The 25,563-nt window shown below is 43.2% G+C and overlaps 1 protein-coding gene across 12 annotated transcripts in view; it reads right to left on the bottom strand.

Moving 5' to 3' along the window:
• PLD1 (phospholipase D1) overlaps positions 1–25,563 on the bottom strand; it is a 284,818-nt gene that overhangs the window by 243,241 nt on the left and 16,014 nt on the right. For 3 of the 12 annotated variants that reach the window (XM_069560196.1, XM_069560148.1, XM_069560165.1), the window contains exon 2: positions 24,219–24,276. The exons of the other annotated variants lie outside the window; for them this stretch is intronic. The gene's annotated coding sequence lies outside the window, so the exon portion shown is untranslated. The remainder of the gene's footprint in view (positions 1–24,218; positions 24,277–25,563) is intronic. 12 annotated transcript variants of the gene reach the window in all.

The raw sequence follows: 25,563 nt of genomic DNA, 5'->3' as shown, positions 1-25,563 counted from the left end.
AAGAGAATTTCTTTTTAAAACATTTAAGCATTGTTACCTATCAAAAATAGAAAGAAAGAAAACCATTTTAAGGTACCACACTCTCACTGGCATTTAAGTACTACAGGAAAAAGTCCAGCTTCCCCAGCCTGGGCTTCCAATCCCTTCCTTCTCCCCTGTACACACATCATGTCCCAGGCAAGTGAACTCCCATTCCTTATGCAAAACCGCTCCTGCCTCACCCATGCACCTTTGCCCTTGCTGCTCCCTAAACCAGGCCGTCCCTTCCACCTTCCTTGTCTCTGGGCACACACACCTGTTATCCTTCAGGTTCCAGACGGAGCACAGACCCTAAGTCAAACACAGACCACATTCCTCTGGAACTACCACAGGTCTGCATCCACAGCTCTTAAGATGTTGTGTCTGGTATCTTAGCTATTTCAGAACTATAGAATCTGCCCCCTTAGAAAGGATCATTCTCATCTGGACATGCCCATGATTTGCCTTTGCCTTGGACTCAGAATGCCTCGCATAGTGCCTGGCATAAAAGCTAATCACTAAACAGCTTTCCAGGTGGCACTAGTGGTAAAGAATCTACCCTCCAATGCAAAAGATGCAAGAGATGCCAGCTCAATCCGTGTCAGGAAGCTCCCCTGGAGTACGAAATGGCAACCCACTCCAGTATTCTTGTCTGGAAAATTCTAGCTTCCCTGGAGGCTCAGTGGTAAAAGAACCCACCAGCCAATGCTGGGGACATAACAAACGTGGTTTGATCCCTGGGTCGGGAGGATCCCCTGGAGGAGGGCATGGCAACCCACCCCAGTATTCTTGTCTGGAGAAGCCCATGGACAGAGAAGCCTGGCAGGCTACACAGTCCATGGGGCCACAGAGTCAGACACGACTGAGCACACACATAAACAGCTATTGCCAGTTCAAAGATATATTTCAGAGATATTCCTAAGGGAAAGTTAAACACAATGGTTCAGTTCAGTTGCTCAGTTGTGTCCGACTCTTTGCAACCCCACGAATCGCAGCACGCCAGGCCTCCCTGTCCATTACCAACTCCCAGAGTTCACTCAGACTCACGTCCATCGAGTCAGTGATGCCATCCAGCCATCTCATCCTCTGTCATCCCCTTCTCCTCCTGCCCCCAATCCCTCCCAGCATCAGAGTCTTTTCCAATGAGTCAACTCTTCGCATGAGGTGGCCAAAGTCCTGGAGTTTCAGCTTTAGCATCATTCCTTCCAAAAAACACCCAGGATTGATCTCCTTTAGAATGGACTGGTTGGATCTCCTTGCAGTCCAAGGGACTCTCAACAGTCTTCTCCAACACCACAGTCCAAAAGCATCAATTCTTTGGTGCTCAGCTTTCTTCACAGTCCACCTTTCACATCCATACATGACCACTGGAAAAACCATAGCCTTGACTAGACAGACCTTTGTTGGCAAAGTAATGTCTCTGCTTTTGAATATGCTATCTAGGTTGGTCATAACTTTCCTTCCAAGGAGTAAGCATCTTTTAATTCCATGGCTGCAATCACCATCTGCAGTGATTTTGGAGCCAGTTTAAGCTCAGCATTCTGTGTCTAATACTAAGGTAACTAGCATAGACATCTAGACTTTATCCTTAGGAGATATTGCCAAACTGTCTTTCAAAAAACTTTCCCCAATTTAAATGCCCAGCGTGATACTGGAAGAGAACCTTTATTCCATTCTGTTCTTTCCGAGAAGCCTCATGAACTTATTGTGATTTCATGGCAGAAATTCCTGGTAGAATATTTTACCCACTAATAATTAATATATCCTAACTAGATTGGAAATAATAATTTTTCAGGATAAATATAATAGTATACTGTCTTCATCAGTCCCCAGTGAGTTTGATTTCTAGCACATGTTGCAGGGTTTATTCACTCCTAGCTGACTTTATGAAAGTGAATTTTCAAAGCTATAAAACTGAAGAAAATACTCAGGAAGCTAAAACCAAGGAGCAGTCACTCCTAAATCCATCTAAAAAATAGCTGGTCAGATGGATCCTCCATCCCAAACTCCTGTCTACTGAATCAGGGTTGATGACCATATCAGGTTACCTAAGCAGTTGCTTGGGTCTCCAATTCTCAAGGAACTAGAACAGGTTAAAAAAATTAGGAACACTAAAAATACATTTTATAAATTGAATATTATTTGAGAATTCAAAAGGCATTTCAGAATCTCTTATGCCTCAAACAGCAACATTATAATCATAAATTTGCACTGGATGTTACCATAAAAATTATAATTTGAGCATCCATGTTGTTTGAGCCTCTGTGTTGTTTGATTACATACTCAAAATGCAAATGAAAAAGTCAATTATATGTATTATATAAAATGTATATAACACAATAGCTCAACCTGACAAAATTTCAACTGGAATAGGTGATGTGGGATTTTCCATACCAGTTCTCATCTTTCATGCAAATGTTTGAGCCAAGCAAATATTTATAATAGTACCCGCTATGCCTTGTAGTTATATCTCATGCTAATTAATTAGCTCCCTTCATTAACACGTTATCATTGCTTCAAATCTTCCAGCCTCTATCTAGCCATTTTTTTGTTACACCCTTCATATATTTACTCAGTTCACCCATGAAGTTATGCAGAAAACAAGCATTTATTGGATACACATGTCCACAGATTGCTGGGCACCCGGCACACAACAGAGAATAAGAAAACACTGTTTTGGCCCTGGGTAACCTTACAGTTGAATTCTCTTTCCAATCACTGTCCATTCTATTTGTCTACTACCGGAGATCTGAGATCCCCAAGGCTGCGTGCCTGTGCAGAAGTCCCATTAATAAACAGGAAACTCTCTGGGGTTTTACTGCCTCTGTACAATAAATTAGGCTGTCTAGTGAATTTCCTTCCTTAGGATATGGTCATCAGTGTTCAACACAAACCTACTTTCTGGATTAATCTCTACTGTGTATTTTTTCCCTTCTTTCTTATGATCAAATTACTTTCCCTTGGCAATTCCTTCAGTTTTTTCACTAAGTAAATACCTGGGTGCCCCCAAGTGGCTGAAGATTCTCTCATACTACAAGAGCTGGCTATACAAAATACAGCACCCAAGAAAAACTTTATAATCATAATAGTAATCCAAGAAAAAATCTTATGGATTTACTCACCAGGAAAAGAATCTAACGTATATTGGCATATGTAACAACTTAGATATCAACGGGCTGAGAAAATAAAATTAAGGACATTTTTCTCCTTTTTTAACATTCCTGGTGAATTGTTTGTGTTTATGGTATTTAATGCTCATGGTGTGCTGTGTATTGGGGGTGGAGGAACAGGTAAACAAGGAAGGTTGATACAAGTTAAGGGCTGATGCCTCCTTTAAAGCAGCAACTCCATAGTACCTGCATTCTCATTTGGGAAAAGGAAATCTCTCTTTTTTTAAAAAAAATAATCTAATGAAATTCAGATAATAGGAGAGCTAACTTGGTTTTTTGAAAAAGAAGAAAGGTATTCTTTTTTTATTTAAAAGAAAGTATTACTATCATCTGCCTACAGGACAAAATGAACCTTTGTGTCTGTGAGTGCACCTGCATTTTCTCTTTGTAAGACCTGAACAGAGGATATGTTGACCTGTAAACTGATGAGACAGGTGATGGACGGAGAGAAACGGCATGATCAATTTACCACCTGCTGAGGAAACCGGGCCAAGTTCACAGGCTACCAACACCAGCGAGGTGGTGATGATCAGTTTTTCCTTAATGTATAGATTCCTTGATCACCCATATAACGGAATCCATTCAGCTAGTATATCAATAAGCCAAACAGCTTGCCTCAGGGTTTTCTAACAGCCTGCCTCTCCTTAGCTTCGCAAATAAAAACCAAAGCCACAGACAAAAATAATACAGCAACAAGTGAGACTGGAGAGCACATGGCATGCTCTAAGACGAGAAATCTTGCAGAGAGACGGGAGACTGGCAGAGACAGAGACAGACAGGGTGGAAGGAGGAAGGGGAGAAGGCAGGGAGGCGGAGAGGCTGTGTGTACATATACTGGGGAAGCTGTAACCAAAACTGAGAAGCCACGTGACTGCTGCACTGAGTCTTGCTGTGAGTCTGAACGCTTGTGTCCCCCTCAAATTCACATGTTAAAATCCAAACTCCCAAAAGGTGATGGTATTAGGATGTGAGATCCTGGGGTGGTGCTCCAAATATGCAGGTGGAATCCTAATGAATGGAATGAATAATTTATAAAGGAGAGTCAGAGACCCCTAGCCCCCTTCACCCATGGAAGGACATAGTGAGAAGGCTGGGTTAGGAACCAGGAAGAGGGTTCTCACCAGAAAGCAACCACGCTGGTATTAGGGGAAGCACCCTGGCCAGGCTCTCTAGTAACCACTTGCATGAGTTGTTTTAGGACAGGAGGTCCTGGTAGGGAATATGGAACTAATAAGCCACCACCAACCAGAAGAATTCAGGAAAGGTCAAAAGGAGACGCTGTGTGTCCGTCCACCTCCCAGAACCGCTCTCACTAGCATCCATCTTGGCTGAGCGATGCGTGCGCCACCAGGCAGGACTCTGAGTCAGAATGATTGGCCAAAGACAACCCGGAAACTAATCCCATCACCATAAAACCCGAGACTGCGAGCCACGCGGCACGTGGCAGAGCAGTTCTCTAGGGTTCCCTTACCCTGCTGCTCTCCGGCCAGGTGCCTTCCTCCAATAAAGTCTCTTGCTTTGTCAGCACGTGTCTCCTCGGACAATTCTTTTCCGAGTGTTAGACAAGAGCCCGTTCTTGGGGCCCTGGAGGGCCCTCCCCCACCACTTCCTACAACACTGGCACCTTGATCTTGGACTTCCAGCTTCCAGATGGTAAGCAATAAATGTCTGTTCTTTATAGGCTACTCAGTCAGTGGTCTCTTGTTACAACAGCATGAAGGACTGAGACAGATCTTGAATGCTATACTAAGGAATTTTAGAGCCAGTCTTTGGAGATGGGGAGCATAGAAGGCCTTAGGACAACCAGTGTCTTAGGAAGAGCATTCTGTGAAGCTGGAGGCAGAGAATTATCATATTTCAGTATTTTATGCGCTCAGGGCCCACCTGGGCAGTGCCCACAGTGAGAATGGAAAGGAGGCATCAAGGAAGAAGTTAGTAATGAGCTGAGCTGGGAGGCAGGGATGCAGGAGGTTAAAGACGACCACATTTCTTACTTAAACAAGGTGTGGGCAACATCATTTCCAGAGGTCTGCAAAGGCAAACTAGAGGGTGGAGGGAAAGTGGAGTGTCATGGCACCAGCTTCAAGAGGACAGGGGTGTAAGTCAGCAGGCTGAAACAGAAACCCATAATGGACCAGCTGAACACTGCAGCGAGGCCACTGGGTTAGGCAGTTCAGCGTCATGGTGATCAGAAGAGAGAAAACAGAGCAAAGTGGTGGTGCAGGAGAGGGCCCTATTTGAGAGTGACAGTCAGGGAAGGCCTCTCCGATAGGTGCTATGATAGAACCCTAGAGGACGTGAGGATGCAAACCCCACTGTAGAGGGAAACCTTCGGTTCTCACTAACTGCAGCAACATTCACTGCGCTTCTCAGAATATGCACCCACTTCTTAGAAGAGATTAGCAACTTCACCCCTGGCTACTGTGAAACCAACCCCTAACAAAACCTGGTCTCCCGTGGACTGTTCAAGATACGTTCTCAAAGCCTTCTTTACACATATGGTCACTTCCCTCCCTCCCATAATGTGGATGCCTGCACACATGTTAGCACAGATGGCTTCATGCCTTCTGAGCTCACAGTCAAGATGGCACCACAAAGGCCAGAGAATGACCTCATCAACCTCTCCACCCCCCGCCCCCCCTGACCCCGGCTTCAAGGTGTCCAAGAAAGCCTCCTTTTACTTGGGATTTCCAGTGCCCAGCACTGAGCTTGGCACAAAGTAAAGGTTCCATAAATACTGGCTAAGTAAATGAATGAAAGCCCCAATTCTGTGCTAGCTCTGAGGGAATTACATACATAAATTGGTAGAAAATCCCGTAATGAAGACCTCATGTGTGTTCTCCTCACAAAATTAAGACCAAATGTTTGCCATCTCTGCCTTGATCAAATGTCACCAATTTCTGCTTTCACGTGAATTTAAATCAGACAACAGAACTGAGTTTTTCAAATTCTTCATTTGTCTTAAAATATTCACATCTATATTTACTATTTAATACAAAAGAATACAGAGGTTCTAAATTAGTGATGATCAATGCCCAACTTGGTGAACATACTAAAATTCACCGAGTTGTACTATCTACAATGGTGAACTTCATGGTATGTGAATTGTATCTCAATAAAGCTATTACTTAAAAAAGAGAATAGAGGATTATTTCAACAAAAGACTAAAAAACTGGACACCTTAGGGTAACATACAACCATGATACGTACAATTAACACTGCTGTATGTAATACATAAAAGTGGTTAATAGATTAATTCTAAAAGTTTCCATCACAAATTTTTTCCCTATTTGTGTAATTGTTTATCTGTATGAGATGACGAATGTTCACTAAACTTACTGTGGCAATCATTCCATGATATACGTGAGTCAAATCATTATGCTGTATGAACTTATTCAGTGCTGTTGTGTTAGTTATATGTCAATAAAATTGAAAGGGAAAACCTGAACAGCTCACCATTAGTTTCAAAAGCAAATCTTAAGTTCTCTTAACTTTGATGAGTTCATAATGATTCCAATGAGCCTAAAGGCTCTTTACTTGCCTAATAAGACATCAAAAATAAAGTTTTAACTATCTATGAGAACCAGAGAAGGAAAACAAAGCAGAAAAATAATTAAAATGCCAAGTTCTCACTTTAGTTGCCAGAGCATCAGAGCATCAGTCTACCTTCTGCCAGAATACAAGAAATAAACTCTGATTTGTTTTGACCCTCTCTCCCTCTCCCTCTCTCTCTGTCTCTCTAGGTGACAACTAAAGAATAGCATATGATGTGTCAGCTTGGCTTAGTGGCACTACATTCCCCGGAATTCCCTTTCATACGTGTCTCCAGGTGGGTTAACTACAAGGGATAATGACTCCTGAGAGCTGGGGAAAAGATAGGCAGCAGCTATGCTGCAGTGTACATACCCCTTTCCTAGGTAATCAATCAAAGATGAATCTAGCTGTGGAGGGATGGTGCAGATGTAATTAACATATCTAATCAGTTGATTTTAATCAGTCAAAAGTATACTAGGTGGAACTGATGTAATCAGTTCAAAGCCCTTCAAAAGAGGAGTTCAGTCCTCCCTGAATTCAGAGTTTCTGAGCTTTAGCTCCTGCTCCAGCCCACCAATAGTAACTCTCCTCTTGACTGCTTGCCCTATGAATTTCAAGCATTCCTCGTCAGCCCCACAACTGAGTAAACCAATTCAAAATAGATTAACCTCTAATCCATATAACCTACCAGTTCTGCCTTTAGGGTGAATGCTGGCTGATTCCTGATGATGTAGTTATTACTGGTGAGACAGAAAGAACTAAAGACTCCTGCACAAGCTCCCTCTCAATCTCTTGCAATAATGACCAGGAGAACATAAGACTATGGGTTAATTAATTCTTCAAAAAGTGAGATTTATAACTATTTAGAGGTATGGAGTGAATTAAACACAATGCTGGCAGCTATTTTTAGGGCTATGCTCCTAAACTCTGGCCAATGAGAGGTGAGCAGGAATATTGGAAATCTGAGACAACTCTTTTGAAAGGGAGATGGCTCTTTTGAAAGGGAAGAAGGGAGTCCTTCTTCCCTCTTCATTCTCTGCCTATAATGTAAATACAGTCATCCGGAGTATCTCTGAGGATTGATTCCAGAACCACTCCCTACCTGTATCTGCCAAAGCTAAATTCCCTTATATAAAATGGCACAGTGGACTTCCCTGGTGGTACAGCGATAAGAATCTACCTGCCAATTGTGGGGACATAGTTTTGATCCCTGGTCCAGGAAGGTCCCACATGCCACGGACCAACTAAGCTCATACTCCGCAACTACTGCAACCCCACGCTGCAACTACTGAAGCCCCTGAGCCTACAGCCTGTGCTCCACAACAAGAGTACCCACCACAATGAGAAGCCCATGCACCGCAACAAATAGTGAGCCCCACTCACCACAACTAGAGGAAGCCCACGTGCAGTAATGAAGACCCAGAGCAACCAAAAATTAAAATAAAATGGCATAGTATTGGGATATAAGCTATGCACATCCTCTAGTTTATTTAAATCATCCCTAGATTACTTATAATACCTAATATGATGTAAATGCTATGCAAATAGTTGCCAGTGTGTGATAAATTCACGTTTTGCTTTTAGAAATCCACCTTTTGGAAAATGCTTTTCTTTTCCCGATATATATTCAGTCCAGCTTGGATGCAAAACCAGACGATAATGGAGGGCCGCCTGCGATGGTTGGAGCTCCAGCAGCCCTCCTGGACATGGGCCACATCCTGGAGATGGCAGATTGGAGAGCTAAAGAGAGCCTAATGATTCCTGCTATCATGCCAGCTTTCAACTGCCTACTCGCAGGCTGCTTTTACATGGGAAATAAAGCCACTGTCTGGGAGTCTCCAATACTTGTAGCTAAAGACAATAACCAGCAGATATAAGGGTTGTTTGTTCTATTCTTCTGACTCCTTTAGCAGTCAACCAATACATCTAAGTTACCACGTTATAAGGAATAGGTGTATTTACTTTCACTACTGTGTGCATGGGGACACATTAAGTATTTAAGAAGATTAAAGTAGATAAGCCATCACAGCAAAAGCCCACCTTCTTCTATGCTTTATTAAAAGAAAACAAGAAAAGTTTACAGTCTGCGATAAATGCCTTCACAAAGCCACTAACTTGAATTCCCATGGAATAGAATTTCATATGGCAGACCTGTGGTCATATCCAAATCCACTTATTCGACAGATTTGGGCAGTATCTCTTTAGATAGGCTCTGCCTTTTCATGTCAGAGTCATCTAATTTCTTCCAAACCAATAACCCTTGAATACATCTGGGGTATATTTTTTTGCTGAATACAAACCACACAGTCATTTCAAAGCCTATAATTCACTTCAATAGCACTGAGCTTTCTGGCCGTTCATGAGCATAACCACCCAGAGTGGCAGACACTCTGGGCGGTAGCTTTGCCAGCCTGGGCTCTTAATGTGTCCCTACATCATGATGAAGAACTGTCTGACACACCAGGCAGCTGACAACTGTAAGAAAACAAAAAAAAAATCAAGCCCGTGACCAAGGGGAAAATGAAATGATTAATATGGAAAACACAGCAAGAAACATCAAACAGGAAAAAGTTGACATTTCCTTTAGCTTCAAAACCTTTAGCTTAAAGTAAATTTGTTTTCTTCTCACCCTGACTATCAAAGGCTGGATCAAAGTATTAACATGGTAGAAAAGTGTCAGATGTCTTCCCATCCCTGGATCATTTATGATACTGCAGTGTTGACTCCTTTTTTTATTAGAGGGCGGAGAGGAGGCGAGGTTAATATCATCATAACTCCAAAGAGATAAACTGACGGGAAACTGTAAGCCGAAAACACAATAGGCCAAATTATTCCCAGCAGAAGCCACAGTCCTGCGTCAGCTCCTCTGTTCATGCCATTTCCTTCCCTTCAGAATTCCCTGGATATTCCTCTCTGGGTGGTTCTTGGGATCCTAATCCCCACACCATCCCTTCAACAACGGTGGTTGTTCTTGAGGTTCTGAGCCCTCACTAGGCCACCTGTCAACTTTTCATTCTGCATCCTCTTGGGGATAGCAGGGTGTCTCACAGTCATCCATGGTTTCACTAGTTTTATTCCTCTCAATGCCACCATTGCTTCCACTCTTTCTTCTGAATGCTGAGTACCCACTGAGCTGTCCCTCAGGCATCTATTTTTATGAAATTCAGAACTGAGCAAGATTAAACTTCTCTGCCTCAAAGCTCATTCCATGCTCCTCCCCTTCCCACAGCCCAGCCACATGGAGTATGGATCATCGAAAAAACAAGAGAGTTCCAGAAAAACATCTATTTCTGCTTTATTGACTATGCCAAAGCCTTTGACTGTGTGGATCACAATAAACTGTGGAAAATTCTGAAAGAGATGGGAATACCAGGCCACCTGACCTGCCTGCTGAGAAACCTGTATGCAGGTCAGGAAGCAACAGTTAGAACTGGACATGGAACAACAGACTGGTCCCAAGTAGGAAAAGGAGTATGTCAAGGCTGTATATTGTCACCCTGCTTATTTAACTTATATGCAGAGTACATCGTGAGAAACGCTGGGCTGGATGAAACACAAGCTGGAATCAAGATTGCCGGGAGAAATATCAATAAACTCAGATATGCAGATGGCAACACCCTTATGGCAGAAAGTGAAGAAGAACTAAAGAGCCTCTTGATGAAAGTGAAAGAGGAGAGTGAAAAAGTTGGCTTAAAGGTTAGCATTCAGAAAACTAAGATAGTGGCATCCAGTCCCATCACTCCATGGCAAATAGATGGGGAAACAGTGGAAACAGTGGCTGAGTTTATTTTTTGGGGCTCCAAAATCACTGCAGATGGTGACTGCAGCCATGAATTAAAAGACGCTTACTCCTTGGAAGGAAAGTTATGACCAACCTAGACAGTATATTAAAAAGAAGAGATATTACTTTGCAAACAAAGGTCCGTCTAGTCAAGGCTATGGTTTTTCCAGTGAGACTTGGAATATGAAGAAAGCTGAGCACTGAAGAATTGATGCTTTTGAAGTGTGGTGTTGGAGAAGACTCTTGAGAGTCCCTTGGACTACAAGGAGATCCAAGTAGTCCATCCTAAAGGAGATCAGTCCTGGGTGTTCATTGGAAGGACTGATGTTGAAGCTGAAACTCCAATACTTTTGGCTACCTGATGCGAAGAGCTGACTCATTTGAAAAGACCCTGATGCTGGGAAAGTTTGAGGGCAGGAGGAGAAGAGGATGACAGAGGATGAGATGGTTGGATGGCATCACCGACTTGATGGACATAGGTTTGGGTGGACTCTGGGAGTTGGTGATGGATAGGGAGGCCTAGTGAGCCGCAGTTTATGGGGTCACAAACATTCAGACATGACTAAGCGACTGGGTAAGGAACAGGAGACTTTATTGACCTCTTTCCTCTTCCCTCTCTATTTCCTCTCCTTAACCCTTCCTATCCTTCCCTGTTTTTCTAGCCCCCCAAGTCCTGGACGCAGGAATCTGGTCGAAGGGCCCTCAGCCTGCGCTGAGGATTGGAGACTGATCACCTCCTCTTGGTACAGAACTTGAATTCTGGTTCTGGTCTGGTATGGTTTCTGGTAGGGCCGGGTTCCAGTCCTCCCTTCTCTGGAGGCCCAGGGAAAAGTTCCATAATGCCTGGGTATCTGTAGGTGGCAGGAGACGTCTGTAAGGCACCCTTTTCGCCCCCCTCTCCCGCCTCCTCCCCCTTCTTCTTTCAACATGGCTTCCTTTCCTCCCTTGAAATCTTTGATGTTAGTCTCTATAGGAGGTTTTCTGAGAGACTGTATTCTTGTATTTAAGGCAGAGGTTAAAGCATCTGCCTGCAATGTGGGAGACCTGGGTTCAATCCCTGGGTCGAGAAGATCCCCTGGAGAAGGAAATGGCAACCCACTCCAGTATTCTTGCCTGGAGAATCCCATGGACAGAGGAGCTTGGTGGGCTACAGTCCACGGGTCACAAAGAGTCGGACACGACTGAGCGACTTCACTTCACTTTCACTAAGCAACTGAACTGAACTGAACTGAACCATACTCCACGGCTCAGTTACTGGCCCCACCACATTTCCAGGGCCCACTTCCACCTTTCATCTACTCCGTACATGTGTGCTAAGTTGCTTCAGTCATGTCTGACTCTTTGTGACCCTGTGGACTGTAGCCTGCCAGGCTCCTCTGTCCATGGGACTCTCCAGGCAAGAATACTGGAGTGGGTAGCCATGCCCTCCTCCAGGGGATCTTCCTGACCCAGGGACTGAACTTGAATCTTTTCTGTCTCTTGCACTGGCAGGCGAGTTCTTCACCACTGGTGCCACCAGGGAAGCCCTTATCTGCTCCACCTCACTTTTGTGCTAAGAGCAGTAGAGGCTATACAACCCCCATATGAAATCCATATGCTCTGGGAGATCAGATGGGTCAGAAGGGCTCCTGGTGGTCAGGAACTCAACTGCACCAGCTGCTCTGCAAGGGGAGAGGGACGTCTTAGAGACACTTCCATGACTTCCGGGGGCCACACTAGGAGAGGGGAGGGGACGTTTTCTTGCCAGCTCCAGCCTGGCTGGGGCTGCGACAGTGAGCGGTTACAGGAAGAAATGGAGCAGGCTGTCTTCCCCCTGCCTCTGTGAGTCACAGAGAAACCCAGTGACTTCATGTTCCTGGAGATAAATTTCTGTGGGGCAAATGCCGGGTTCCAACATCCTTTGAAAGCTCCCTCTCCCAGATCTCCAAACTTAGGAAAGCAGTCTAGCAGGTGGCTTCTTTGGCCCGGATCCCATTCTCAGCTCTGGCAGGGGTGGGACCTCACCTTCAAATCCCCTTGACCCATAGTCATCAACAGGAAGGCCAAAAAGGAAAGACAAGTAAGATATCTCAGAGGCTCCAAGAATATCTGGAGGAGACTTACTAAAAGTCCTACATATCCATATTTGGACAAAAACCAGTGAAATTTGCATTGTCTGTAGTAACTGAACTTCCTTTGAAGCCTCATGCCTGTGGGACCCGAAGACATTTCCTAAGTCTGTGTCCCACTTTTCATGTCTAAAATGGTTCAGTTCTGTTCAGTTGCTCAGTCGTGTCTGATTCTTTGCAAGCCCATGAATTGCAGCACGCCAAGCCTCCCTGTCCATCAGCACTTCCCGGAGTTTACTCAAACTCATGTCCATTGAGTCAGTGATGCCATCCAACCATCTCATCTTCTGTCATCCCCTTCTCCTCCTACCTTCAATCTTCCCAGCATCAGGGTCTTTACAAATAGTCAGTTCTTCACATCAGGTGGTCAAAGTATCAGAGTTTTAGCTTCAGCATCACTCCTTCCAATGAATATTCAGGACTGATCTCCTTTAGGATGGACTGGTTGGACTTCCTTGCAGTCCAAGGGACTCTCAAGAATCTTCTCCAACACTGCAGTTTGAAAGCATCAATTCTTTGCCTCTCAGCTTTCTTTTGAGTCCAACTCTCACATACATACATGACTACTGGAAAAACCATAGCCTTGACTAGATGGACCTTTGTTGGCAAAGTAATGTCTCTGCTTTTTAATACGCTGTCTTGGTTGGTTATAACTTTTCTTCCAAGGAGTAAGCATCTTTTAATTTCATGGCTACAGTAACCATCTGCAGTGATTTTGGAGCCCCCCAAAATAAAGTCAGCCACTGTTTCCACCATTGCCCCATCTATTTGCCATGAAGAGATGGGACCAGATGCCATGATCTTAATTTTCTGAATGCTGACCTTTTTGCCAACTTTTTCACTCTCCTCTTTCACTTTCATCAAGAGGCTCTTTAGTTCTTCCTCACTTTCTGCCATCAGGGTGGTGGCATCTGCATACCTAAGGTTATTAATATTTCTCCCAGCAGTCTTGATTCCAGCTTGTGTTTCATCTAGCCCAGCGTTTCTCATGATGTACTCTGCATATAAGTTAAATAAGCAGGGTGACAATATACAGCCTTGACGTACTCCTTTTCCTACTTGGGACCAGTCTGTTGTTCCATGTCCAGTTCTAACTGTTGCTTCCTGACCTGCATACAGGTTTCTCAGCAGGCAGGTCAGGTGGTCAGGTACTTCCATCTCTTTAAGAATTTTCCATAGTTTATTGTGATCCACACAGTCAAAGGCTTTGGCATAGTCAATAAAGCAGAAATAGATGTTTTTCTGGAACTCTCTTGCTTTTTTGATGAACCAGTGGATGTTGGCAATTTGATCTCTGGTTTCTCTGCCTTTTCTAAAACCAGCTTGAAAATCTGGAAGTTCACAGTTCACGTACTGTTGAAGCCTGGTTTGGAGACTTTTGAGCGTTACTTTGCTAATGTGAGATGAGTGTAATTGTGCAGTAGTTTGAGGATTCTTTGGCATTGCCTTTCTTTGGGATTGAAATGAAAACTGACCTTTTCCCCCCTAGTCCTGTGGCCACTGCTGAGTTTTCCAAATTTGCTGGCATATTGAGTGCAGCACTTTCACAGTATCATCTTTCAGGATTTGGAACAGCTCAACTGGAATTCCATCACCTCCACTAGTTTTGTTCATAGTGATGCTTCCTAAGGCCCACTTGACTTCACATTCCAGGATGTCTGGCTCTAGGTCGGTGATCACACCATCGTGATTATCTGGGCCAAGAAGATTGTTTTTGCATAGTTCTTCCGTGTATTCTTTCCACCTCTTCTTAATATCTTCTGCTTCTATTAGGTCCATACCATTTCTGTCCTTTGTTGAGCCCATCTTTTCATGAAATGTTCCCTTGGTATCTCTAATTTTCTTGAAGAGATCTCTAGTCTTTCCCATTCTGTTGTTTTCCTCTATTTCTTTGCACTGATCACTGAGGAAGGCTTTCTTATCTCTCCTTGCTATTCTTTGGAACTCTTCATTCAAATGGGTATATCTTTCCTTTTCTCCTTTGCTTTTTACTTCTCTTCTTTTCACAGCTTTGTAAGGCCTCCCCAGACAGCCATTTTACTTTTTTGCATTTCTTTTTCTTGGGGATGGTCTTGATCCCTGCCTCCCGTACAATGTCATGAACCTCCATCCATAGTTCTTCAGGCACTCTGTCTATCATATCTAATCACTTGAATCTATTTGTCACTTCCACTGTATAATAGTAAGGGATTTGATTTAGGTCATACCTCAATGGTCTAGTGGTTTCCCTACTTTCTTCAATTTAAGTCTGAATTTGGCAATAAGGAGTTCGTGATCTGAGCCACAGTCAGCTCCCGGTCTTGTTTTTGGTGACTGTATAGAGCTTCTCCATCTTTGGCTGCAAAGAATATCATCCCTCTGATTTCGGTGTTGACTATCTGGTGATGTCCCTTGTCCACATCTGGTGTAGAGTCTTCTCTTGTGTTGTTGGAAGAGGGTGTTTGCTATGACCAGTGTGTTCCCTTGGCAAAACTCTGTTAGCCTTTGCCCTGCTTCATTCTGTACTCCAAGGGTGAATTTGCCTGTTACTCCAGGTGTTTCTTGACTTCCTACTTTTGCATTCCAGTCACCTATAATAAAAAGGACATCTTTTTTGGATGTTAGTTCTAGAAGGTCTTGTAGGTCTTCATAGAACTGTTCAACTTCAGCTTCTTCAGCGTTACTGGTTGGGGCATAGACTTGGATTACTGTAATACTGAATGGTTTGCCTTGGAAATGAACAGGGATCATTCTGTCGTTTTTGAGATTGCATCCAGGTACTGCATTTCAGACTCTTTTGTTGATTAAGATGGTTACTCCATTTCTTCAAAGGGATTCTTGCCCATAGTAGTAGATATAATGGTCATCTGAGTTAAATTCACCCATTCCAGTTCATTTTAGTTAGCTGATTCCTAAAATGTTGACATTCACTCTTGCCATCCCCCATTTGACCACTTCCAATTTGCCTTGACTCATGGACCTAACATTCCAGGTTCCTATGCAATTTGCTCTTTACAGCATCAGACTTTGCTTCTATCACCAGTCACATCCACAACTGGGTGTTGTTTTTGCTTTGCCTCCATCTCTTCATTCTTTCTGGAGTTATTTCTCTGCTGATCTCCAGTAGCATACTGGGCACCTACCTGGGGAGTTCATCTTTCAGTGTCCTATCTTTTTGCCTTTTCATACTGTTCATGGGGTTCTCAAGGCAAGAATACTGAAGTGGTTTGCCATTCCCTTCTCCACTGGACCACATTTTGTCAGAACTCTCCACCATGACCCTTGGGTCATCTTGGGTGGCCCTACACAGCATGGCTCATAGCTTCATTGGGTTAGACAAGGCTGCGGTCCATGTAATCAGATTGGTTAGTTTTCTGTGATTGTGGTTTTCAGTCTGCCCTCTGATGGAGAAGGATAAGAGGCTTACGGAAGCTTCCTGATGGGAGAGACTGACTGAGGGGGAAACTGGGTCTTGTTCTGATGGGCAGGCCCATGCTCAGTAAATCTTTAATACAATTTTTTGTTGATGGGTGGAGCTGTGTTCCCTCCCTGTCATTTACCTGGGACCAAACTATGGTGGAGATAATGAAGATAATGGTGACCTCCTTCAAAAGATCCCATGCATGTACTGCTACACTCAGTGCCCCCAGCCCTGCAGCAGGCCACCACCAACCCACACCTCCACTGGAGACTCTTGGACGCTCCTGGGCAAGTCTGGGTTAAGTCTCTTGTGGGGCCTGCTCCTTTCTCCTGGGTCTGGTGCACACAAGGTTCTGTCTGTGCCCTCCAAGAGTCTATTTCCCAGTCCTGCGTAAGTTCTGGCAGCACTATGGTGGGGTTAATGGCAACCCCTTCCAAGAGGGCTTATGCCACACCCAAGTCTGCTGCACCCTGAGCCCCCACCTCTGCGGCAGTCCACTGCTGACCCGTACCTCCACAGGAGACACTCAAACACAGTTCTGTCTCAGACTCTGTGGAGTCTCTGGGTCCTGGTGCACACAAGGTTTGTTTGAGCCTTCTGAGCATCTCTGGCGGGAATGGGGTTTGACTCTAAATGCGAATTTGCCCCTCCTATCATCTCGCTGGGGCTTCTCCTTTGCCATCAGACGTAGGGTATCTCCTCACGGCCGCTCTAGCAAAGTGCAGCCCCCACTCCTGACCTTAGATGTGGACTTCTAACATAGCTCAGGTACATTCCCCCCCAAACCCTGGACTACTTTCCTTCAAAATGTTCCTACAGATTGCTACCAGATCTCCTAAAACTATAACTCCAGGAGTGTTCTGAGCTAGTTGATCCTAGATTCTGAGAACTGACTGGTAAATTTTCAGAAATTTTATGCATCAGTTGTTAAACATTAACAAGGATTAACACTTAAATTATATAAATTTAAACAATGAAATAAATTATATTATCCCAAAGGTAATAAACACTTGAAATTCATCCCTTCTTTATTGTTTTAGTACATGTGAGCAATATCTATGCTCTTGGGTTACTTAGTTCTGTTTTATTATCTGTGGAAATGCTATTATAATGTTATCTACTGTATATCCTTTCCTAATTCCCTGTAACTTGAAATTGGTCATGATGGGTATGTTTTCATATGGAAATTGACAAATCAAAGCTTTTTTTTTGTTTTTATTTTTGTTCAGTTGATTGTCTAAGCTTAAGAAAGTGAGAGAGAAAATGTTAATGTGTGGTGCCCGTTGTAGTTATATTGTGAATGTAACAAAAAGCTGAGAAACTATTCTTCTATACTATTCAATTCATAAAGAAGATGTTTAATGAGCAACAGAAGTTCTGGAATATGCCTTCATTGTTTCACTTTCATCTTACTGCATACTGTAACAGGAAAGCATCAGCTATCCTCTCTCCTCAGCTGTAACCATAGATTGGCTATGCATACAAGAGTTCAGTGAAAACTGCCAACCTGTCAGAATCAATTAGCTATGTGGACTTTACAATAAAGAATATTGTCTATTTTATCATTATTTGTAAACTGTGTACTATACATCCTTTTATATCAGTAAAAGTTATTACTGATGCACTTATTTTTCTGGACAGCTGATTAAACATTTGCTAAACATTTACAAGCACTCCACTGTAGGACTTCCCTGGTAATCCAGTGGTTAAGACACCAACAGTCCCAGAGCAGGGGGCAAGGGTTTGATCCCTGGTTGAGGAACTAAGATCCTCTGCCGCACGGCGTGACCAAAAAAAAAGAAAACAAAAAACAAGGACACCATTGTATAAACCTGATCAGCTGGTTCCTTTGTTAAAATTCCCTCAGTAGCTCCCTGTGTCAGCCACCTTTTATGCACGACTTCAGATCCTCTCAAACTCACCTCGTATTCCTGCCATGGCATGAAGAATCCAGCCAGCTCTCCACATGTGAAACCTGCCAGGGCCTCTCCAGCCCAAGCTCCTCTGATGCTGTTTCATGAGGTGCCCAGGGGAACCTGCATGGCAGTCAGACATGCCCAGTCTGAAAAAGTCAGGCTGCCTTTAATCAATGGGAGATGAGAAAAATGAGTAAAATTCTCTCCCGTCTTTTTCTCCAGCTGAACTATGCTGAGACACATTTCATACGCCTTTCCCTAAGAAGACCCCTTGTGAACAGACAACTAGTTGTTGAGAACAACAGCCAACTCAATAAACTCCTCTTTGTACTGGTTTTGCTTCCCTCCTTGTGTAACTCTGGTCCTGCACTCCTGCTCCCCAGATGGCATTCCCAAGTAAACTACCTAGCCCAAGACTCTCCCGTTGGATAGGGTCCAAGCTTCCTATCTCAACAGCAATGGCCCTCTGCACCTGGACTTCTACCTCCCTCTCCTGCTTCATTCCCAAGCGTATCACACTGGTCACAAAGAATGCACACACTTTCTTCCATCTCTGATGCTCTGTTCCTGCTGTTCCCTCTGCCTAGACTTCTCCCCAAAGGATGTGCAGGGAGGTACTACAACTATAAACTTACAAATGAAAAAAATGGAGGTCTGGCGCAAGGTTTTCAAGAGCTAATTTAAGGCAGAGCTGAAAACGCTCCTTGTTTTTATGGGCTTCTGCTTCGGGTTCCTAAAGTGCCCATGAATATCTCTACTCTAGTCCTGAAGGTCCCCTGAATTAAATGTTTCCTTTTTCAGCCTCCCAAGATACATGGATTTCCATTTCTCTGTAAACAATTATGTTTTATTGCCTGAACCATTTTGTCTCTCCCTAAAGAAGCGGGGAGTAATAGACTTTTACTCAGTGATTCAACCCAATCCCTCAAACATTTCTAGCCACTTTATACAAGCACTTATGAGGACTGTAGGAAGGAAAACAAAACTGAGTAAGACATGCTCTTTACTCAAAACAAGTTGATACCCAGAGGGAAAGTTAGGGATGTGCACAAATATACCAATACAGAGTGTGATGATTATAATGGAAGAATGAGGCCAGAGGGTTTAAAATATTTGCTATACTCATTCAAAAAAAACATATATATAAATATACACGTAGAACATATACCAAAAACATGTTCACATGCATAGTACATAAAATGGAGGAAGAGCAAGTCAACATACTAAGAAAACTGTAAGCAAAATGAAGAAAAGTTCAGAAAAGAAGCCTATTTACAAATGCAAATATCTGACAGCTAATAATTAACCCTGATCAACCGATCCACAAATATATGAGTGTGTGCACACGTGCGTGCTCAGTAACTTCAGTTCAACTCTTTGCGACCCCATGGACTATAGCCCACCAGGCTCCTCTGTCCACGGGATTCTCCTGGCAAGAATACTGGAGTGGGTTGCCATGTCCTCCTCCAGAAAATCTTCCTGATCCAGGGATCGAACCCAAGCCTCCTGCATTGCAGATGGATTCTTTACTCCTAAACCACTGGGGAAGCCCAAATATATCAGTACCTGTTACATATAAGCCGTTTACTTTCTGTACAAATATATTCTGTAATATTTAAGACAATCAACAACCCTCAAAACATTGATTAGAATTGTACAAAAAGAGACCTCTAAGGGTACCTGATTCAGTCCCCTCCTCAAGAAACCAAGGTCCCACTAGGTTCATCTTTTTTTTTATCCAAACTACTTCCCCTGAGAGATCCAGCCACCCTCGTTCCTCCCCAACAACTCAGACTTGAATCCTCTATCTCTCTTGACCTGTCCATCTCTTTGATCCGTAGGAACCAATCAATAACCAAATCTGTGGTTTCTGCACAAATCCTCCCCACTTCATGCTTTTCTTGCTTAGAATTCCTAACCAGTCTAATCCCCAGTCATTCCTAACCAGCTCCCCTGAAATCATTCTTTCTCTTTCCAAGCCATCCATCACATTGCTGGAGTTGCCCTTATTAAATGTGACTCTGATCGTGCTGTTTCCTGGTTGTCAAAATACAAAATACAAAAACATATTTAGTTTAAATTTCCAGCTCTCTCATTCTCAATTCCATGTTTCTGGTTGTTCCTTCCCCCATATCAACCCTCCAGTCCATCTAGGCTAGCCGACATCCCTGCTCCCCCACACAGTCTGCACTCTCCCTCCCATCAGGAGACTTGGGTAGCATCAGCCTCCCAAATGTCCTACCTGTCTAGGCTTTATCCACTTCTTAAGATCCTGCTTAACCTCTCTCTCTTCCATGAGGGCTTCTCAGATCTCCAGCTGGTTGTTAATCTTTTGACCCACTTCTCCACACTCTGTTTCCTATTGCACATTACTTGTACTTATTTCACAGCATTTAATCTTTGAATTGTGGTTACTGATGTGTCAGCTAAACCATTAGACCAGTGGTTCTCAAATCACAGTCCCCAAACCAGCAGCATCAGCAGCATCTGGGAACTTGTTAGAAACGCAAAAATTCTCAGCTCAGCCAACCTACTGGCTCAGAAAGTCTAGGGTGAAGCCTGGCGCTCCGGGCCCTCAGAGCCCTCCAGGGGAATCCTAGGCACAGTGGAGTGTGAGAACGGCTGCACTAGACCATAAATCCCCCGAGGGCAGTGGTGAGGATCAAGACGAACTCATCCTAGCTCCAGAGGCCCGGTCTGAAACAGATAAGAGGACTGGTGGAATTTCCGAAAATAAATTGCCCAGGCTCACATTGAGCTAGTTGCTGAGACAAAACCAGAACTCAGGTTATCCTGCATAACAGACCAGAGTTCTTTGCAGCACATCCACAGTTTCTGATAGGGAATTTAGACCATTTGAATCCATGCATAGAAGTCTACAGTGAGGAGGAAATGCATTACCTAATTACGACAGATTGTAAAATAAACACATCAGGCCATTTTCAATCTGTCATCTTCAAAATGATGAATTAGTTGAGCTGGCCAAGAAGGTTTACTTAGAGACGCCCTGTTTACATGAAAGGTGAAACTCTATAGGAACAGAAGGATCCACTGAAGAAATATTGTTCAAACTTCACACTGGGGTCTCTATTAACAAGTAAATTATGCTCACAGAATGGTTTTTTGAGGCAAACTCAGCCTTTTTAAAACCACATTATACTGTATTGTGGTTATCTTCTACTTTTTGAATTATTAAGAGATTATTGAATTATTCAAGATTACTTTTTAAGTAAACAGATTTTGACCAAAACATGCAAATATGAAAAAAAAAAACCTCGCATGCACCAACATGAATATATTTTTAAATTTCTCATGTATTTGGGGCCTTCTATTTAAAGTTGGCTAAATTCTTGATATTTCATTCCTTTTCTCTCAATCTTTGGAATTTTTAGAGACTTGTTACTTGTTAAGTCCTGTTCTTCCTTATGAGTTTTGTGATGGCTGTCATGTGAGAATAGTAAAACCTGTTTTCTATTTTTTCATGACTTATTTGTAAAATGATAGACCCTTAAAATGTGAAACCAAAAGAAACTTTAAAGGGAAGGGAAAAGCACTCAAGCCACTGAATCCAGGTAACACCCACACTTGTGGAGTAAGATTGTCCTACTCTTGTATAGGGCTTCCTCGTGGCTCAGAGGGTAAAGAATCCGTCTGCAGTGCAAAGGACCCGGGTATAATCATGTGAATGAGAAATACTGCCTGCCATATCAGTAAGCAAAAGATGTCGTGACCATCAAGCCAACAACCACTGCAGCCACCTCCAACTGTGCATCCTAAGGGGATTCAGGATGGAGAAAAGCTGGATACTGGCCCTAGATAGCTAAGTTCAATTCAGTTCAGTTGCTCAGTTGTGTCTGACTCTTTGTGACCCCATGAATCGCAGCATGCCAGGCCTCCCTGTCCATCACCAGCTCCTGGAGTTCACTCAAACTCATGTGCATCGACTCAGTGATCCCATCCAGCCATCTCATCCTCTCGTCCCCTTCTCCTCCTGCCTCCAATCCCTCCCAGCATCAGAGTCTTTTCCAATGAGTCAACTCTTCACATGGGGTGGCCAAAGTATTGGACTTTCAGCTTCAACATCAGTCCTTTCAATGAACACCCAGGACTGATCTCCTTTAGAATGGACTGGTTGGATCTCCTTGCAGTCCAAGGGACTCTCAAGAGTCTTCTCCAACACCACAGTTCAAAAGCATCAATTCTTCGGCACTCAGCTTTCTTCACAGTCCAGCTCTCACATTCATACATGACCAATGGAAAAAACCATAGCCTTGACTAGACAGACCTTTGTTGGCAAAGTAATATCTCTGCTTTTCAATATGCTATCTAGGTTGGTCATACCTTTCCTTCCAAAGAGTAAGCATCTTTTAATTTCATGGCTGCAATCACCATCTTCAATGATTTTGGAGCCCCAAAAAATAAAGTCTGACACTGTTTCCACTGTTTCCCCATCTATTTCCCATGAAGTGATGGGACTGGATGCCATGATCTTCATTTTCTGAATGTTGAGCTTTAAGCCAACTGTTTCACTCTCCTCTTTCACTTTCATCAAGAGGCTTTTTAGTTCCTTTTCACTTTCTGCCGTAAGGGTGGTGTCATCTGCATATCTGAGTTTATTGATATTTTTCCCGGCAATCTTGACTCCAGCTTGTGCTTCTTCCAGCCCAGAGTTTCTCATGATGTACTCTGCATATAAGTTAAATAATCAGGGTGACAATATACAGCCTTGACGTACTCCTTTTCCTATTTGGAACCAGTCTATTGTTCCATGTCCAGTTCTAACTGTTACTTCCTGACCTGCATATAGGGTTCTCAAGAGGCAGGTCAGGTGTCAAAGGAATAATTTTAATGAACCCAGACTTTTGCATCTTCCCATACACAGAAAAGCACTAAATTCATTAACTTGAGATGTCTGGTTTTCTTTAACAGCAACCTCTGGATGTTCCGACTACCTGGTTTTTGTTGCAAGAAATCCTACATATCCTGGCTCCTCCCTTACTTCTTCACAGCAGCCCCTCAGAGCTATCTTTTTCCTGCATTTTTTTTTTCAGTCAACAATCAGCAACAGTAGGAAAGTAAGTTGGATAAGATCAAAGTGGACTGATTACAATGCTGAGGGATACAAGGCAGAACTAAATGATGAGGGTATTTTCAATTAATCATGGTCACTTAAACATCCTTTACGAATATAATTCTAGGCCCATTTTTGCAGCATTAATCAATGGATCTACACATCGAAGAAAATCAAGCCTCTACTTAGACCCAAAGAGTTCTCCAGGCCTGTCCTCTGAGAAGAGGTTCGAGGGTGGCTGGTGAGCCCAGAGACCCATTCAGGACCTATTACACTGCCAGCTGAGGTAGTCACTCTCCTCTGCCCCAGAGCTGTGCACTCTCTCTTGCTGTGCACCAGCTCTGGGGGTACTGGTGAGGAGGACCCCAAGGCCAAAGAAACACAAGCCTTATCTGAAGTCAGGCATCACCTCCCTGCCCCAGACCCAACTTGGTTTGTGAGTCATGACAAAGAACAAAAATTACATTCATCATTTCTAGTAATTCCTTCTCAACGAACATATGGTCCTTTTAAGTTATGGGAGATTTCATAGCCTTCCTGAGCCACTGGTACTAGGAAATCAGGGTGTAAAAAAATTTACTGTATAGAATTCATCAGATCAAGGGTCTATGCCTCAGTAAGTAAACAAATAAATTGAGAAAAAAAAAATCCTGGATGGAATCAGGAGACGGTGTCAACACAAGCACTGGTTTCATGAGAAAGAATGAGAATGAAATGCTTGCCTGGGTTGTGTTAAAATAATTCTAATTACAGTCCATTAAGTGAGGTGCTTATCCTTTATGCCTAACTTGTGCTTAATTACCATGTAATATAATAATGACTTCTCAGCATGTTCTAAATTGATATTGCAGCCTTTACTTGATTGTAGTAGGAAATTCTTCATACCTGTCTAGCCAGATCTAAAGACCCAACTCTAGGTATATTACCTAATCTTCCTGGAAACTGACCCACAGGCCAGCATTTATTTTTCCATTTACAGAGTCAGTTAAGCTGGTGATAAAGACAGAGTAAAGGGACAAAATAGGTGATTAAATAGCTAATCCCACTAGGAGATTGCAAGTAGAGAATAAAGTAGGAGAGACCCCAGTAAGTTAATGATCACGCAAGAAAGCTGGTTTGCTTAACCACAAAATCAGTCAGGCTTACTCAGCAATAAAACAATGCAACTTAAGCATGAGACATGCCCCAGAACAATAAAACAATAATGGAAAAAGACTTACATCCTGCCCAGTGAGGTAAGCAAGCCAACAATTCCTAGGACGTGTTCCTCTGCACACACTAAAAACAAAAATATAAGGAAAAGGTGATATGATACCTGAAAGGTGATATAAAGCCTGAAATGATTTACCATACTCTAGTATATGTTATTGCCTTTTTGCTCATTTTCACTGCACCATGACAGTCTTGGCTTGATCATGTAGGGGCAAGAAAAATCCCCTGCCTATGTGGAGGAGAAGTTAATGATGGAAGCTTGATATCTGCTCAAGGATGAGGAAGAAGGTGGTCTTCTCCCCCTCTCCACTTTTCCTTTGATTATAAAATCATAGCCCACTAAGATCTGGGCAGGGCACTTTCTTGTCCACCTGCTTATAAGTCTCACAAGTACCCTATTCTAATAAATCACTTCTTATCTCTCACTTGGAGAAGGAAATGGCAACCCACTCCAGTGTTCTTGCCTGGAGAATCCCGGGGACGGCGGAGCCAGGTGGGCTGCTGTCTGTGGGGTCGCACAGAGTCAGACACGACTGAAGTAACTTAGCAGCAGCAGCAGTATCTCTCACTTTGCCTCTTGCTGAATTCTTTCTGTGCTGAGACATGAAGACTCAGAGCACCTTGGAGCCCCCATTAACTGAGACACATTTCTGCAGTTTCACTGGAATGGGTCTCACACTTCTTAAAGGAGTATTGAGTCCTCAGTGGGGTATCAGAACACCACTGGCTGCATGTGGCCCACTGAGCCACCAACACTTGACTTAGAAGCATCTTTCTGGACCAAATGGTCAGGTCATCTGGTCTCTGAGTGTAATTGTCTACCCACAACTTCATTTAAAAGTTCTCTGCCCACAACTTCTTTGTCTCCTGAGAAACCTGTATGCAGGTCAAGAAACAACAGTTAGAAATGGACATGAACAACAAACTGGTTCAAAATTGGGAAAGGAGTACATCAAAGCTAAATATATTGTCACCATGCTTATTTAACTTATATGCTGAGTACATCATGCAAAATGCCAGGCTGGATGAAGTACAAGCTGGAACAGAGATTGCTGGGAGAAATATCAATAACCTCAGATATGCAGATGACACCACCCTTATGGCAGAAAGTGAAGAGGAACCAATGAGCCTCTTGATGAATGTGAAAGCAGAGTGAAAAAGCTGGCTTAAAACGCAAAACATTCAAAAAACGAAGATCATGGCACCAGATCCCATCACTTTATGGCAAATAGTTGGGAAAACAATGGAAACAGTGACATACTTTATTTTCTTGGGCTCTAAAATCAGTGCAGATGGTGACTGCAGCCATGAAATTAAAAGATGCTTGCTCCTTGGAAGAAAAGCTATGACCAA

The sequence above is a fragment of the Ovis canadensis genome, chromosome 1 (assembly GCF_042477335.2).
Source record: "Ovis canadensis isolate MfBH-ARS-UI-01 breed Bighorn chromosome 1, ARS-UI_OviCan_v2, whole genome shotgun sequence".
NCBI lineage: Eukaryota > Metazoa > Chordata > Mammalia > Artiodactyla > Bovidae > Ovis > Ovis canadensis.
This window is presented reverse-complemented; position numbering and strand designations above follow the sequence as displayed.